General features: G+C 45.8%; 1 protein-coding gene across 2 annotated transcripts in view; it reads right to left on the bottom strand.

Moving 5' to 3' along the window:
* Positions 1 to 14,961, bottom strand: part of CNNM2 (cyclin and CBS domain divalent metal cation transport mediator 2) — a 157,222-nt gene that overhangs the window by 123,054 nt on the left and 19,207 nt on the right. The window lies entirely within an intron of this gene.

Below are 14,961 nucleotides of genomic sequence, written 5' to 3'. Positions count from 1 at the left end.
CTAGGTGTGACCTAAAAAAGCAAAAAAATTAATTAATTAAGTAAAATAAAATTATGGAGAGATAGTACAATGGGTAAGGTGTCTGCCTTGCATATGACAGACCCAGTTTCAAGCTCCAGTACCCTATATGGTCAGGAGTGACCCTTGAGCACAGAGCCAGGACTAAACTCTGAGCACCACTGGGTGTGACCCAAAACACAAAACAAAATTATATTGATGAACTTGGGAGATGTCTCAAAGGGCTGGCGCTCACACGCTGCATGCTGGAGCCCCTGGTTTGATCCCTAGCACCCCACAGTCTCACTCTCTGGGAGTAGCTCCTGAGCACCATATCAGGGAATAGATCTGCACACCTATGGGCATGAACAACCCCCCGCCCCCAAAAAAGGAAATTCAAAGTTATACCTGATTTTATTTATTTACTTTTGTGTTTTGGGCCAGGCCAGGCAATGCTAACAGGTTACTCCCAGCTCTGCACTCAGGAGTCACTCTCTCCTGGCAATGCTACGTGACTGCATGGGTAAGGGGATAAAACCTGGGTCTGCCCTGTGCAAGGCTGATGCCCTACCCGCTGGACTATTGCTCTGGCCCAAAAGTCATGCCAAATTTTAAGACTAACTTTAAATGGGGCAGAAGGAAAAATATGATAGTATAATGTCAATAATTTCAACAAGATGAAACAATGCTGGACTCACATGTGAGTGGTCCTTGGTTCAATTCTTGGCTCTACAGAAAAGGAAAAACAAACGAACACTGTCCTCCCATTGTTCATCGATTTGCTCGAGTGAGCGCAGTAACGTCTCCATTTTTTTTTTTGAGATTTATTGTTACTGTGTTTGGCATATTGAATACGTCACGGGTAGCTCGCCAGTCTTTGCCATGCGGGTGAGATACTCTCGGTAGCTTGCCGGGCTCTCCAAGAGGGTCAGAGGAATCAAATCCGGCTTGGCCGGGCTGGCTATGCACAATGCAAACGCCCTATCACTGTGCTATCACTCCAGCCCCCAGTGGGGATGTGCAGAGGGCACAGCTCCCAACAGCATACGCAGCACAGCTGGCCACGGGCAATGACACGGTCAAGCATCCACCCAGTTTTCAGGAAGATGCAAGTAAAAGGTCAGGATGTCTGTGCCATTGCTGTCTGCAGTATGAGGGAGCAAGCCTGGGGTCTTACTCATGCAAGGAATGTGCCCTGCCACAGAGTCACAGCACGGCCCACACCATGCTGGGCACCGGGCAGACCTCTCATGTGAATACATTTCATTTAGGCCTCTCAACTCGACCAGATCTGACTACACTTTCTGCTCTAAAGATGAGGTTGCAGAGATAGCTCCTGGCACTGGAACACTTACCTTGTATGCAGGAGGCCTGGGTTTGATTCCTGGGCAGCAGCGACCCCAGAGTACTAAGCCTGGAATAGACCCTGAGCACTGATGGGTGTTCCCACCTGCCCCCCCCTCCCCGCCCACCACCACCAAAAAAATGAAGACATGGAGGCTTACAGATAAGCTCTGGTAACTTGTCCAGGTTTGTTCAGACATGAAGCAGAGGAGTCAAGACTCAGTCTGATGTCTAATGCCATTCCTCTGGCTGGTTACTGAGATGAGATATGCTTCGTTAGTAATCAGGCTGCAAATGGAAACCACATCAAATACTGCAGATAGCTTCCAGATGCAAACTGCAGTTATCTGGGTTACAAACACAGTTCCACTGACTCCCAGAGAAAGCCTGAGAATCTCTCCTGAACAGAAGCAATGCTGGGTTCACTGTTTATATGCAATTATATTGGTAAAATGGGCATTTTATTATCGCAGAATAAAATGATCTTACTCATTCACTGGAAATAGTTCCCCAAATAACCATTTCCACCTCTAAAATCACACACTGAATTCTAGTTATCATTGAAAAGGGTCTGGGTTGGGGATTTGACTCGACAGTAAAGCACTTGCCTTGCATGTGTGAGGTCCTGGGTTGGATCCTCAACACCAGGGGGAAAACGGGGAAGGTGTTAAAGCACTCGTCTGAAATACCAGTCACAAACCAAAGCACAAAGCCTACTTTGGATTTGGAATATTTGGGGGGTGGGGGGCAGGGGTGGAGGCCACAGCCAGCTATGCTCAGGGGTTCCTCCTGGCTCTGCACTCAGGAATTACTTCTGATGGTGCTCAGGGAATGATAATGGACACTGGGGATCAAACCCAGGCCAGTGGCATGCAAGGCAAGTGCCCCCAACTGTACTATGGCTCTGACTCTGAGGCTGCTTTATTTTTCATCTATTTTAGTAAGTAAGTAAAAGTAAGTAAAGGCCCTCCCGCTGATCATCGATTTGCTCGAGCGGGCCCAGTAACGTCTCCATTTTGACACTTGTTGTTACTGTGTTTGGCATATCGAATATGATACGGGGAGCTTGCCAGGCTCTGCCATGCGGACGAGCTACTCTCAGTAGCTTGCCGGGCTCTCCAAGAGGGGCGGAGGAATCGAACTCGGGTCGGCCATGTTGGCTGCATGCAAGGCAAACGCCCTACCGCTGTGCTATCACTCCAGCCCATCTATTTTAAATTTTTATTTATTTTTGCTTTGAGGCCACTCCCACTCTGTCACCAGGAGTTGCTCCCAGCAAGTGGTCAAGGGACCATAAAGTGCTGGGGATTGAATACAGGTCTCCTGCATGCAAAGCACATGGGCCCACAAAGTCCAGTTGTAAAACTGCACATATATTATTGCTGGAATTCAGCTGGATCATTTGTTTGTTGTATTTGAGCCATACCTGACAGAACTCAGGGTCTATTCTCAGGTCCATGCTTGACGGTCACTCCTGTTAGTGCTCAGGGCACCTTTTATAAGACAGACTCTCTACCACGAAGTCACATCCCTGGGCCCAGGGAACAGTTTTCAAATGGGCCATGCCAGAGTCAGGGAGATAGTTCAAAGGGCTAAATGACATTCATTCCCAGAAATCTGAGTCCCCTGAGCCCCACAGAATAGGGCCCCAAAATATTTTTTTAAAGAAAACAAGGCCATCCCATCAAACCATACAACTTCAAGTTATGGTTGCTTTAATTTCTTGCTTTCTACACAATATTGCTTTTTGAAACTAATAGTAAAGTAGAATATTCAACCAGATAATGCAGAAGAAAGATGAAAAGAAGACTTTTTAAAATATGACACAATTCAATACTTCCTACTTTCTCTCCTATAGAAAATCCTATTTAGTATTACAGCTGAGACTGTCGCAAGTGTAAGAACTTACTACAGAAAAGAAAAAAAATCATGCCAAAGTGAACAGTCCAACAGTTTAAAATGCCAGGTCAAGGGGCGTTCAGGGCGTTCAGGAGATAACACCAAGGACGAGTGCTCAAGCTTTGCATGCAGGAAGCCCAGATTTGATGCTCAGCATCGCATGACCCACTAGCATGACCAAGAGTCACTCCAGCAGTGCAGCAGGAGTAGCCCCAGAGCATCACAGGATGCGCCCATCTCTCAGATGTGGGATATAAAGACACATAGGAGGGGAGCAACAAATGACCAAAGGCAACGGAACCTGAGAACTGAACTAGAGAACTGAGCTTCATGGCTGAGGCGGGAAAGGGGCTTCAGTGGGGGACCCTGAAACAATGGTGGAGGGAAAGGGAGCCTCTGGGTATGGGGGTGTGGGACTGTGGGCTGGAATCCTGGAGGTATGAAATCCTATACTGGAAGTCACAGTGACTAAAATGTTCGGGCTTTTTTTTTAAAGTATCTCTCCAATATTTTTTTCTTTTTGTTTTCTGTGTGTGTTTTTATGATACCTGGCGGTGCTCAGGGGCAATATGGATGCTGAGGATGAAGCCAGGGTCACTGCGTACAAGGCAAGTGCCCGACCCACTATACTATCTCTCTAGCCCCTTCCTCCAATCATTTTAAAAAGACAGGTTAATTGCTATATGGAACCTTAAAGTATATCAAAACTGAAAGAGAGAAATCAGTCCATGCCTTTAAATGATGATTTTCTTCTATTAGTGCTTAATTCCAAGGACCTAATGTATGAAACCCAAACCTAAATATACTATCAAAAGCTATGTTTAATGACCAAAAAAGTCATGCTCAGAAGGAAAGCCCACCAACCTGAAAAAAAATATTTTGATTCTCAATATCAGTACTGTGATTGCTCATAACAGTTACTTGAAAAATGTAAATATATATTTACCTGATACATAAAATTCAAATAGCTCATCCTCTTGAAACCAGAGAGATAATACAGAGAGTAAGTTGCTTGCTTTGCATGTGGTCAACCTGGGTTCGATCCCCAGCAGCCCATATGGGACCCCATTCCTGCCAAGAGTGACTGCTGAGTGCAGAGCCAGGAGTAAATTCTGAGCACCATCGGGTGTGGCCCCCAAACAAAGAACAGAAAATTACTCATCCACTCAAAGACGTTCACTACCAGGGGACCAGGAAGATAGTTCAAAGAGCCGAACTGCATGCTGGGTTCCATCCTGGGCACCCCAGGGTCCCCTGAGCACAGGTAGGTGTGGCACAAACATTTAAAGCTTAAAAAAAACAAAAACTTTTCTTTCTAGACCAGCTTTCCTTTCCAGTACACCCTCCCTTGCCTTCTCTGCCCACACTCAACCCTCGAAAGGAAACCGTGTCTCCGACCATCTCTAGCTGTGGAATCTTACTCATCTTTCAGGTCCTCTTCAAAAGCTGAAGAGCTCCTTGAAAAGTCTCACCCCAGAGTGATCGATCTCAAAGCCCAGATCACCCGACAACTCTATCAACGCCCTTCTGCTCTGCCGGGCCAGTGCAGAAAATCCCTGGGCATAGAGGGTGCCCAGGCCGCCCCGCCCAGGCGTCTGGGCTCCGTGCACTCTCTGTAATGGACGTCTGGGGCACAGCAAAGACTGAACTGCAGGCGGGCCCAACCTGTCTTATAAATATTCATCACTGATTTATGAACTTATAAAAACCAAACTGCTACCAAACAAAATTCCACATGCAGAGGAACAGTGGTTAAGTGTCTCAAGGCAATTTGAGATTCAACTCCCGCTCGGCCACTTATTCACAGAGTAAACTTGAGCAGTTGCTTTGGCCTTTCTGAGCTTCAGTTTCCTGACTCGTGAAGAAGGAATAATAACGTGTGTTTCATTGGGCTGTTGTAAGGTGGAATTAAATAGCAGAGGGCCTGGGGTATGGTAAAATACTCAATAAATGGAACTAAGGTGACTATTTCATAAATACCCTTCTTGCTCAATAAGATTTAAGCAACAGTCTAAATAAAACATGAAACCAGCATTAAAAAATTTTTTTTCATCTTTTTATTACCCCATAACTCTTCCCTCAGAAATCACTGTCCTTCACTATCCTTGAAGTTCCACAATCTAACAATTCCACAAATCTTGTGGGATACTGGCATTTTATAGTCCAGTAATTGAATGGTCTCTTCAACACATAACAAAGTCACATTTTCTCCTTTGCACTCTTCTGTTGGAAATAATTCTAAGTTTCCCTATAATATACCAACTGGCTTACAAGGTCATCACTAACATCTGGAACTCTTACCAACCCTGTTAAGCAGCCCCCGTGTGCTTTTAGCCCAGAACCTCAAGGTCTTCTGCTCCAGAAGGAGAGCTACTAGTTAGAGACTCGCATTCAAACATCAGAGAGCCTTCCAGTACACGGGCTTCTCCAGGTGGGCATAAAATACCAACGTTCCCCATCAACCTCCACCCAACCCCGACCCCAACCCTGTCCTCCTCACCAGCTGCACTGATAAATTCCAACAACTTGATCTGGAAGAGTACTCCTTGAACATGTTTTTAAAAGAATGTTAAAATTAGAGTCTAAAACATTTAGACAAATCACCACAAAACACAAAGCAAAATTTGACAAGGTGTTACTTTTTAAAAAAAATATTTTTCTTTAAATGAATCACCATGAATTACAAAGTTATTCTGGACTTAGTTTCAGGCATACAGTGTTCCAACAACAATCCTTTCACCGGGACCCACTTCCCTCCAATGCCCCCAGTTTCCCTCCTGCCCCGAGCCTGCCACTATGGCAGGAACTTTTTTCTTCTTTTTTTTCCTTCTTCAATCCCCCTGTGTAGACACTGTGGCTTACCATACTGTTACTGACAGGCTACCAAGCATGCGTGCCACCTTACCTCCTTTCAGGACCTAGTCCTGGTCCAGAGGGACCATCTCCCTCTGCCATTGTCAAAGTGGTCCTTTCCCTAACCCATCCCACCCCGCACCCCCTCCCCACAGCGGCAGCTTCCTACTAAGGACAGTCCTCCAGCTCGTCACTTCTAATGCCTTTGGGCTACAGTTATTGCCCAACTATGTTTCTTTATATCCCGTATGGGAGTGAGTTCATTCTCTGTCTGTTCCTCTAGTTGTCACTTTTGAAGGCATGTAAGCAAACTCAAGTTCACAGAATGCTAAAAGAAATAAGAAATAACTTCCCATTGGAGAAACTAAAGAAGTTTGGGAGGAGAGCAGTATTTCACTTAAAGAGACATATTTCGAACACAGTGTCAGTAAAACAAACTGGGGACTTTCATGATTCTTGCCTCATAATCATTTAATTAAAAAGTTAAAATCTCCCTTTAAAATTATGATTATTTCTTTTTAATATTCTAATTAAGCCCCCAATCAGTTTCCAAGAACATTATAATAGCCAAGGACAAATAATAACATTCTGGGGAAAAAAAAACATTAATGCCATATGTTATTTATTTATTTATTTTGCTTTTTGGGTCACACCTGGCGATGCACAGGAGTTACTCCTGGCTCTGTACTCATGAGTTACTCCTGGCGGTGCTCAGGGGACCTTATGGAATGCTGGGAATCGAACCTGGGTCGGCTGCATGCAAGGCAAACGCTCTACCTGCTGTGCTATCACTTCAGCCCCTTAAATATTTTTTTTAAGTGCACAGTTAGTGGGGGGAGTGGGCTGTGTTGAGAGCCAGTTTCCTAGCACATGGTCAACCCCAGTCCTATCCCTGTCACTGCATATGGTCCCCCAAGCACCACCAGGGATAATCCGTGAGCACACAGCCAGGAGTAAGCCCTGAGCACAGTCCAGTGTGGTCCAAAAACAAAACAAAACAAAACAAACTTTAAAATTAAAGAGTTCCAAGTACAGGCTGGGAGCAGGGAGGGAACTCAAACAGCAGGCTGGCACGCCTGGCACGGGTCTCTGTGGGCCCTGCATCTCATCCCCAGTACCTCAAGGCTCTTACAGCAGCAGGCAGAGCCTGGGCCCAAGCAGCACCATGTCACCCAGCCCACAGTGCACCCACCACCCCATCTGGCAGAAAAAAATCCCCAGCCCCACCAGGGGTGGGCCCACCATCTCTGGTAGGGCCAGACCAACATCACCGCCTCAGGCCCTTGCACTGAGCAAAAGGCCAAGATGGCTGAGAAGAGCTAGGGAGGCCCCTGGACCTCCTGAGCGCTGATTTTTGGGGGTTCCATCCCCCCAATATATGGTAAGAATATTTTCTTTCTTTCTTTTATTTTTTTTGTTTTTGTCTTTGTTTCGTTTTGGGTCACACCTAGCAATGCTCAGGGGTCACTCCTGGCTCTGCACTCAGGAATTACCCCTGCCGGTGCTCAGGGGACCATATGGGATGCTGGGAATCGAACCTGGGTCAGCCACGTGCAAGGCAAACGCCCTACCCACTATGCCACTGCTCCAGCCCCCCTTTCTTTCTGTTTTAAATTTAAAGCTCCACCTGGCATTACCTGGCCCCTCCACACACTGCTCACGCCCCTGCTCTCAGTTTCCCGCGTGGAAGCTGGTACTTTCTTGCAGATGCTGCCCCAAGCATGCCAGGCACAGACACTTTCAATTCTCCAAAGGTCCATCCGTGCTGAGTAGAATTGGTAAATCCTGCTGGAAGGGCCTGGGAGAGGTCCTGGTGCACTCAAGGTCACCCCTCAGGCCAACACACAGGCAATTTCTTTGGGTACCAGCCACAGTCACCAGTTTCCCTGCTGAGACCAGGTACTTCCCACCACCGAATATTGCATCTCCCAGGAACAGTCTGTTGTCCAGACCCAAATTCCTGCCCTTCCCTCACCTTCTACCTGACACAGCTCTCTTGGCACCAAACCGTTCTCCTCCAGCACGACCCACGCTGGGAGTTTATCTGTGCAATTATCCGATTCATGCCTCTCCCCTACCCACCCACTCTCTCAACCCAAAAGAAGAGCAGCAGAAATAACAGGAGTCTTTCTCACCTAGGAGAAAAAGGAACCTCTCAAAACCCCATCCTAGGAAATGATGAGGAATGTCTACTTGTGTGTTTTTCATGCTTTTCTACATTTTTCCTTCATAAGCATTTCCAAGTAACTTTTTGAGAGTCTAGCCAGTATCCAAAAATCATCCCAATGTGAAACTCAAAGAACAAATACGTTTTTCCTAAAACACAGAAACAAAGGCATTGAAACATCAAAAGCGTTCGCCTGCCTAGACTTATTCAGAGCTTTAGAACACTGTGAAACACGGCTATTAAATACGAAGCTCAACCTTTTATAGGTTTATTTTAAAAACCCAGGAAACTATCAGAGAATTATAGTATCTATGAAGCAGTAGGAAAACTATTAAAACATATGCCAGAGAAAGGATTAAAAAGCATATGACTGCGGGGCGTTTATGGCAACAGGTTAGGAGCCATCAACTCATTCAGAGGAAGCGGTACTTATTTATACAAAAGAAAACTCAGTTCTTAGGGGCCAGAGAGTTAGAACACTGGGTAGGGTGTTGGCCTTGCACACAGCCGACCCAGATTCAATTCCCGGCATCCCGTACGGTTCCCCCAAGCACCACCAAGAATAATTCCTGAGTGCAGAGCCAAGAGAAACCCCTGAGCATTGCTGGGTATGGCCCAATATACAAACAAAAAGTCAGTTGTTTCCTAATGGTCAGTTCTTGCCTCACGTTTCCTAATTTACCATGATTCACTGTGAGCAAAAAAGTTATGTCGCTGAGTGGAGAATCATTCAAATTACAAGAAACGTAAGTTAAAGAAGAATTACAGAATAATAGATTTTAAACGCATTCATTTTTGTTCTTTCTCAGATCACAGTACTGCGTTCTCCAAGGTGGCACCTTAGTCTGTGCAGACCTGTCACCTTACTGGAAAAGAAACAGCTAGACAGTAAGAAGCACAGGGCTGGGGAGATAATACAGTGGGTCAGGCACTTTCCTAGAATGTATCTGACCTACGTTTGATCCCCTGCACCCCATAAGGTGTCCCAAGAACTGCCCGGAGTAAGTCTACAAGTGCAAAGCCAGTAGTAACCCTTGAGCACTGCTGGGTATGGTCCCCTCCAAAAAAACTTAAACATTCAAGTCCCACACATGACCCTTTCTCCATGAAGCTTAAACTCTTTCCTGGTTTAAGCCAGAATAGTTAAGTAGGGGGCAGAGAGATAGTACAGTGAGGGCGGGCACTTGCTCTGCATGGGACCAACCTGGATTCGATTCCTGACATCCCCCATATGATCCGCCAAGCCGCATTTGGAGTGAACTCTGAGCACAGAGTCAGGAGTAATCCCTGAGCACTGCCTGGTGTAGGGCCAAAACAAAACAAAAGGAATTAATCCTTTAAGGCTACGAAAAGCACTGAAAATTCAGGATCGAAGCTGGAATGCCTCAGAAGTTTTATTTCTCTTTTTTGTTTGTGTTATATGGGGGCCACACTCAGCAGAACTCAGGTGGTGTGGGGAGCTGGGAATCAAACCAGGCTCTCACACATGCAACAAAAGTGCTCTACCACTTAGCCACCTCCTCAGCCCCTCAGAGGTTTTAACAGTGGTTTAACAGTGTCATCTGAACCTGAAAACCTGGAGGAGTTTTGTACAGAGGAGCTGTACAAACTGTGAAGAACAGATCTTTAAAAATAAATAAATACTTGGGGGTAGGAAACCAAGGAGAGAGATGAAAGGGTTGGCTCACACGCCCCTGCCCCAGCCTGGCACTGCCTGGTAAAACCCCAGCACGTCCACATCTACACTGCACCACGTGCTCGGGCAGAGCATCAGACCTGCGCAGTCAGGCCAAGCAGAGCCAGGAGAGGGCCCAGGTCCCTGAGCATTAGTGTGAAACTCCCCCAAAATCATGTGAAACAAAGTTTTAAAACCTTGGGCTAGAACAATAGCTACCACTACAAATGCTACAGAGTCATCCAGGATAGAAACGGTCCCAATGTGGGGCTAGAGTGATAGCACAGTGAGGATGGCGTTTGTCTTGCACGCAGCCAACATGGGTTCAATCCCCGGCATCCCATATGGTCCCCTGAACACCGCCAGGAGTAATTCCTGAGCACAGAGACAGGAGTAAGCCCTGAGCATCGCCAGGTGTGACCGAAAAAGAAAAAAGAAAAAGAAAAAGAAAACTGTCCCAATGAAGAGATTTTATGGCCACACCGCTGTTCAACTGGTAACACTCAATGTACCTCGGGCACCCTACAAGCCAAACAGAAAAGACCCAGGACAGCAGTCAATATACAGAAAGAACCATCAGTGGGCACTATAGATGTAGAGCAAAGAACCGCAGGAGTCCATTGAATCAGCCACTCACATTCTCCCAAACACAACTTCCCTGGGTTCTGTGCCTTTCCCAATACTGCTCCCCCCACTGCAATGCCTGTTTCTTTACCCTGATCTCTGACCTCCTTCAAGATTGCCTAAGATCACCATCTTTCACAGCTAAAGCACCTCCATGGAATTTCCTTCAGTACAAATGAACTGTTTGCTGATATCTATAGCCAGCACTTTCGCCCCTATGCTCCTGGAGAATTCACATGATATATAAAATAACTTTCAATTTTCTCCACTTGCCTTACACACTACAGATCAATTTTGCTCTGTTTTGTTTTGATGGGGAGCACATCCGGGGGCACTCAGGGCTTATTCCTGGCTCCACACTCAGGAATTACTCCTGGTCTGCTCAGGGACCCATAGTGGATGACAGGGGTCCAACTCAGGTCACCTGCATCCCAGGCAAATGCCCGTTGTCCTATCGCTCTAGTCCCATAGATCAAATATGTTATGAATGCTATCAGAACTGGGGGGACTGAGAAAGGGGTCTGAGTCTCAACCAGGCTTTACTGTAAAGCAAGAAACAGCCACAGAGTTTAAAGGGTTTCTCTGAAAACCAAAGAGTGATCAAACACCTCTAGGTGGCAAGATCAGAGGTGGACAGAGAAAACTACTGATCTGGAGGAGTTCAAATGCCACCAGAGGAGCCTCAAAATGTAAACAACAGTGACCCGAGGAAAGGAAAAGACCCCCATGGTGGTACAGGAGTTCTAAGTAGGGCCCCACAGTAACAAAAATGATGCAAGGGCATCATCTAACTCAGTCTAACAGCAGGGAGACACAGACCGCCTTGGCAGAACTCAGCTCAGCTCCTGTAACGATGAACCAAAAATAGAAGAGAAGTAAAGGAAAGGCTTCTTAACACTGGTCTTGGTAGTGGTTTTCTTCGGAATTGGTACCAAAAGCACAGGCATCAACACCAAAAATAACTAAGTGGTACTACATCGAACTCAAAAGCTTCTGCACAGCAAACAACCAACAAAATGGAAAAGCAGCCTATGGAACAGGAACCATTCTTGCAAATCATAATATCTGATAAGCCACCATCAAAAGCATGCAATGCATTCATAAATTCAATAGCAAAACAAACCCCCAAAACCCTCTGTAAGCGAATAATCAACAAATTTTTCATTTAAAAAAATTCAACTTCTTTAGGGTACTTGAGGATCACTCAGAGCACGAGGTAGTGTTGGAGAGAGAACCCACCAGGATTCCCATACGCTAAGTATGTGTTCCCATCCTTTGAGCCCTCTCCTCGGCTCTAAGAGGGAAAAAAACAAACTCAATTAGAAAAGTGGAAGAAAGACCTGAATGGAATTTTTCCAAAGATACTTACATGCCAATAGACATATAAAAAGATGTTCAATATCTCCACCAACAGGAAAATGCCACAGTCAAAACCACAATCAGTATCATCTTACAGCTGTTAGGACAATTATTAATAAATATTCCAAAGAGGGGCCAGAGAGGTCAGAGAGATAGCAGAGTGGGGAGGGTACTTGCCCATGTTCAGTCCCCAGCATTGAATATCTGGACCCCCAAGCTCTGCCAAGTAAGCCCTAAACAATGCCGGACATGGCCCAAGAAATAAAAACAAAAGAGAAGAAATATTGGGGGGCAGAAGTCTATTAGTGGTAGAGTTCATGCTTTGCTATCCTGAGACCCTGAGTTCAATTACTGATGTCCCCACTTCAAAACATGAAAAAGACTAAAGAAGTCACAAGTGTTGGTGAGAGAATCAACATGAACTACCAGTGGAGACGTAAACCGGTACAGCTGTTATGAAAAATAACACGTAAGTTTCTCAAAAAAACTAAAAACAGAACTATCATATTATTCAACAATCCCACTTCTGGGTATTTATCCAAAGGAAATAAAAGTATGGTGTTGAAGGAATATCTTCACACGTCTGCTCACTGCAGCATTATTCCAAGTAGCCAAGCTGTGGAAACTATTTAAAGAGCCTGTGGATGGATGGATACAGACAGACAGATATATCTTACAAAGCCATTAAAAAAAAAAGGGCAGCGGCTGCATACCTCAGGTTTGATCCTCAGCACTGCATGATTTCCCAAGCACTGAGTCTAAGGGATACCCCAAGAACTGCAGGATGGAACAGAGGGAAGAAGGAAGGAAGGGAGGGAGGGAGGGAGGGAGGGAGGGAGGTCTCTCACATGAGAGACCCTGGATTTGATCACCAGTATCATACACCCACACCCACACCCAGAAATCCTGCCACTCTCAACAATACAGAGAACATAAAAGACATTGTTCTAAGTAAAATAAGCAGATATACAGAGAAATATGGTGTGATTTCATGTACATTGAAATTCCTAGTAAGAGAAGATGAAATGGTGGTTACCTGAGGCTCGGGGAAAGAGCAAAGTGGAGGCGCTGATCAAAGACAACACTCTCAGAAGCCAGAGCCGTAGCACAGCAGGTAGAGCATTTGGCTTGCACATGGTCAACCCAGGTTTGATCCCCAACATCCCATATAGTCCCCAGAGCCCGCCCTGAGTACCACCAGGTGTGCCACCCCCCCAAAAAGGAAAAAAGCAGTATATATCTATATGTGTGTGTATGTGTGTGTGTGTGTGTGTGTGTGTAAGACAAATAGTTTCTAGAATTGTTGTTTTGTTTTCTTCACTGCCTTAGGGGCAAGTGAGAAGCTTGGAGAGTCAGAGATTGTAATTTTTTTTTCATAAGACAAGTTGTTTATTCTTTTTAAAAAATCTTACTAGATTGTATTACAAGCTACTAAAGGTTAAGAGAACCTAAATACACTTATATTGTTTTAATGTTTAATCTATTTTGTAGCACTACTGGCTCTGCACTCAGGAATTACGCCTGGCGTTGCTCAGGGGACCATATGGGACGCTGGGAATCGAACCCCGGTCGGCCACATGCAAGGCAAACGCCCTACCCGCTGTGCTATCGCTCCAGCCCCCTATTAGTGTAGCACTAATAGGTTTAAAGGCTGGAGCGATAGCACAGCGGGTAGGGCGTTCGCCTTACAAGCAGCCAACATGGCCGACCCGAGTTCGATTCCTCCGCCCCTCTCGGAGAGCCCGGCAAGCTACCGAGAGTATTCGATATGCCAGACACAGTAACAACAAAGTCTCCAATGGAGACGTTACTGGGCCCGCTTGAGCAAATCGACAATCAACGGGAGGGCCTTTACTTACTTACTTTACTTTGTAGCACTACATCTTGGCTTAAACTGCAGACACTTATAAATATAAAGAATGCTCCTTACCAAATAAAAGATGTTTGGAGGATCCTCCCATGATGGGAGATGCATGTTGAAAGGAGACTATGGACCGAACATGAATGCCACTCAATGCCACTTTTGCAGACCACAACACCCAAAAGGAGAGAGAGAACAAAAGGGAATGCCCTGCCATAGAGGCAGGGTGGGATGGGGGGATGGGGGGTGGGAGGGATACTGGGACCCGTGGTGGTGGAGAATGGGCACTGGTGGAGGGATGGGTATTTGATCATTGTATAATCGAAACCCAAGCACAAAAATTTGTAAATCTACAACTGTACCTCATGGTGTTTCACTAATAAAAATTAATAAAAAAAAATAAATTAAAAAAACGCTCCTGTTGATCTGGAGGGTCGGTCAGGCTTCCAGTCATCCTGCAGACAATTAATGAAGTAACAGTAAGCATCGATATAGGCAGGGAGTGGCTTAGTTAGACAGGGTAGTCAAAAGGTCTTAAAATTTGAAATAAAATAAATAGAAAAAGGGGCTGAAAAATAGCATGGCTGGTAGGGTATTTGCCTTGCATGCAGCCCACCTGGGTTCTATCCCCAGCACCCTAGATGGTCCCCTGAACCCAACCGGGAGTGAACCCTGAGGGCAGAGAGGAGTAAGCCCTGTGTAAAAGTTTCTTCATGGACCTCCCTGCAGCAGTCATCACAGGTGACCCCATGCCATGGTGTGTAATGGTGTGGGAGCCACTGGCCTCTCGCCTGAGGAGCCACGTCCAGACCTGCTAGAGGGACAGAGGCCCACACAGCTGAGTGAGACATTGGGCTGGACCCAGTGGAAAAGAAGAAAGGCATTTTGTGTTGAAATTGAAAACAACCAAATTTTTGGAGCCAGGAGTGTGGCTGTTGGGAGTCTTTTGCACAGTTCTCTGAGTAAGCTGGATCTGTAGCTTCTCTTTGGCACGCAGTAAGTTGGCATTTTATCCCTACCAGAGTTAGAAGTCTGGAATACGGATGGATGAATGAGAATGTAACAAGAGATTTTCCCCGATGATTCCTTTAAAGACACAGTTTGAGTCATTCTCATAGAACAGCAAGCACGGCCTGCAGTGTGGCGCAGGGTGAGAGTGAGGAGTACCACGACTTTCATTAA

Source organism: Sorex fumeus, unplaced genomic scaffold, assembly GCF_029834395.1.
Source record: "Sorex fumeus unplaced genomic scaffold, SorFum_2.1 ptg000043l, whole genome shotgun sequence".
NCBI lineage: Eukaryota > Metazoa > Chordata > Mammalia > Eulipotyphla > Soricidae > Sorex > Sorex fumeus.
This window is presented reverse-complemented; position numbering and strand designations above follow the sequence as displayed.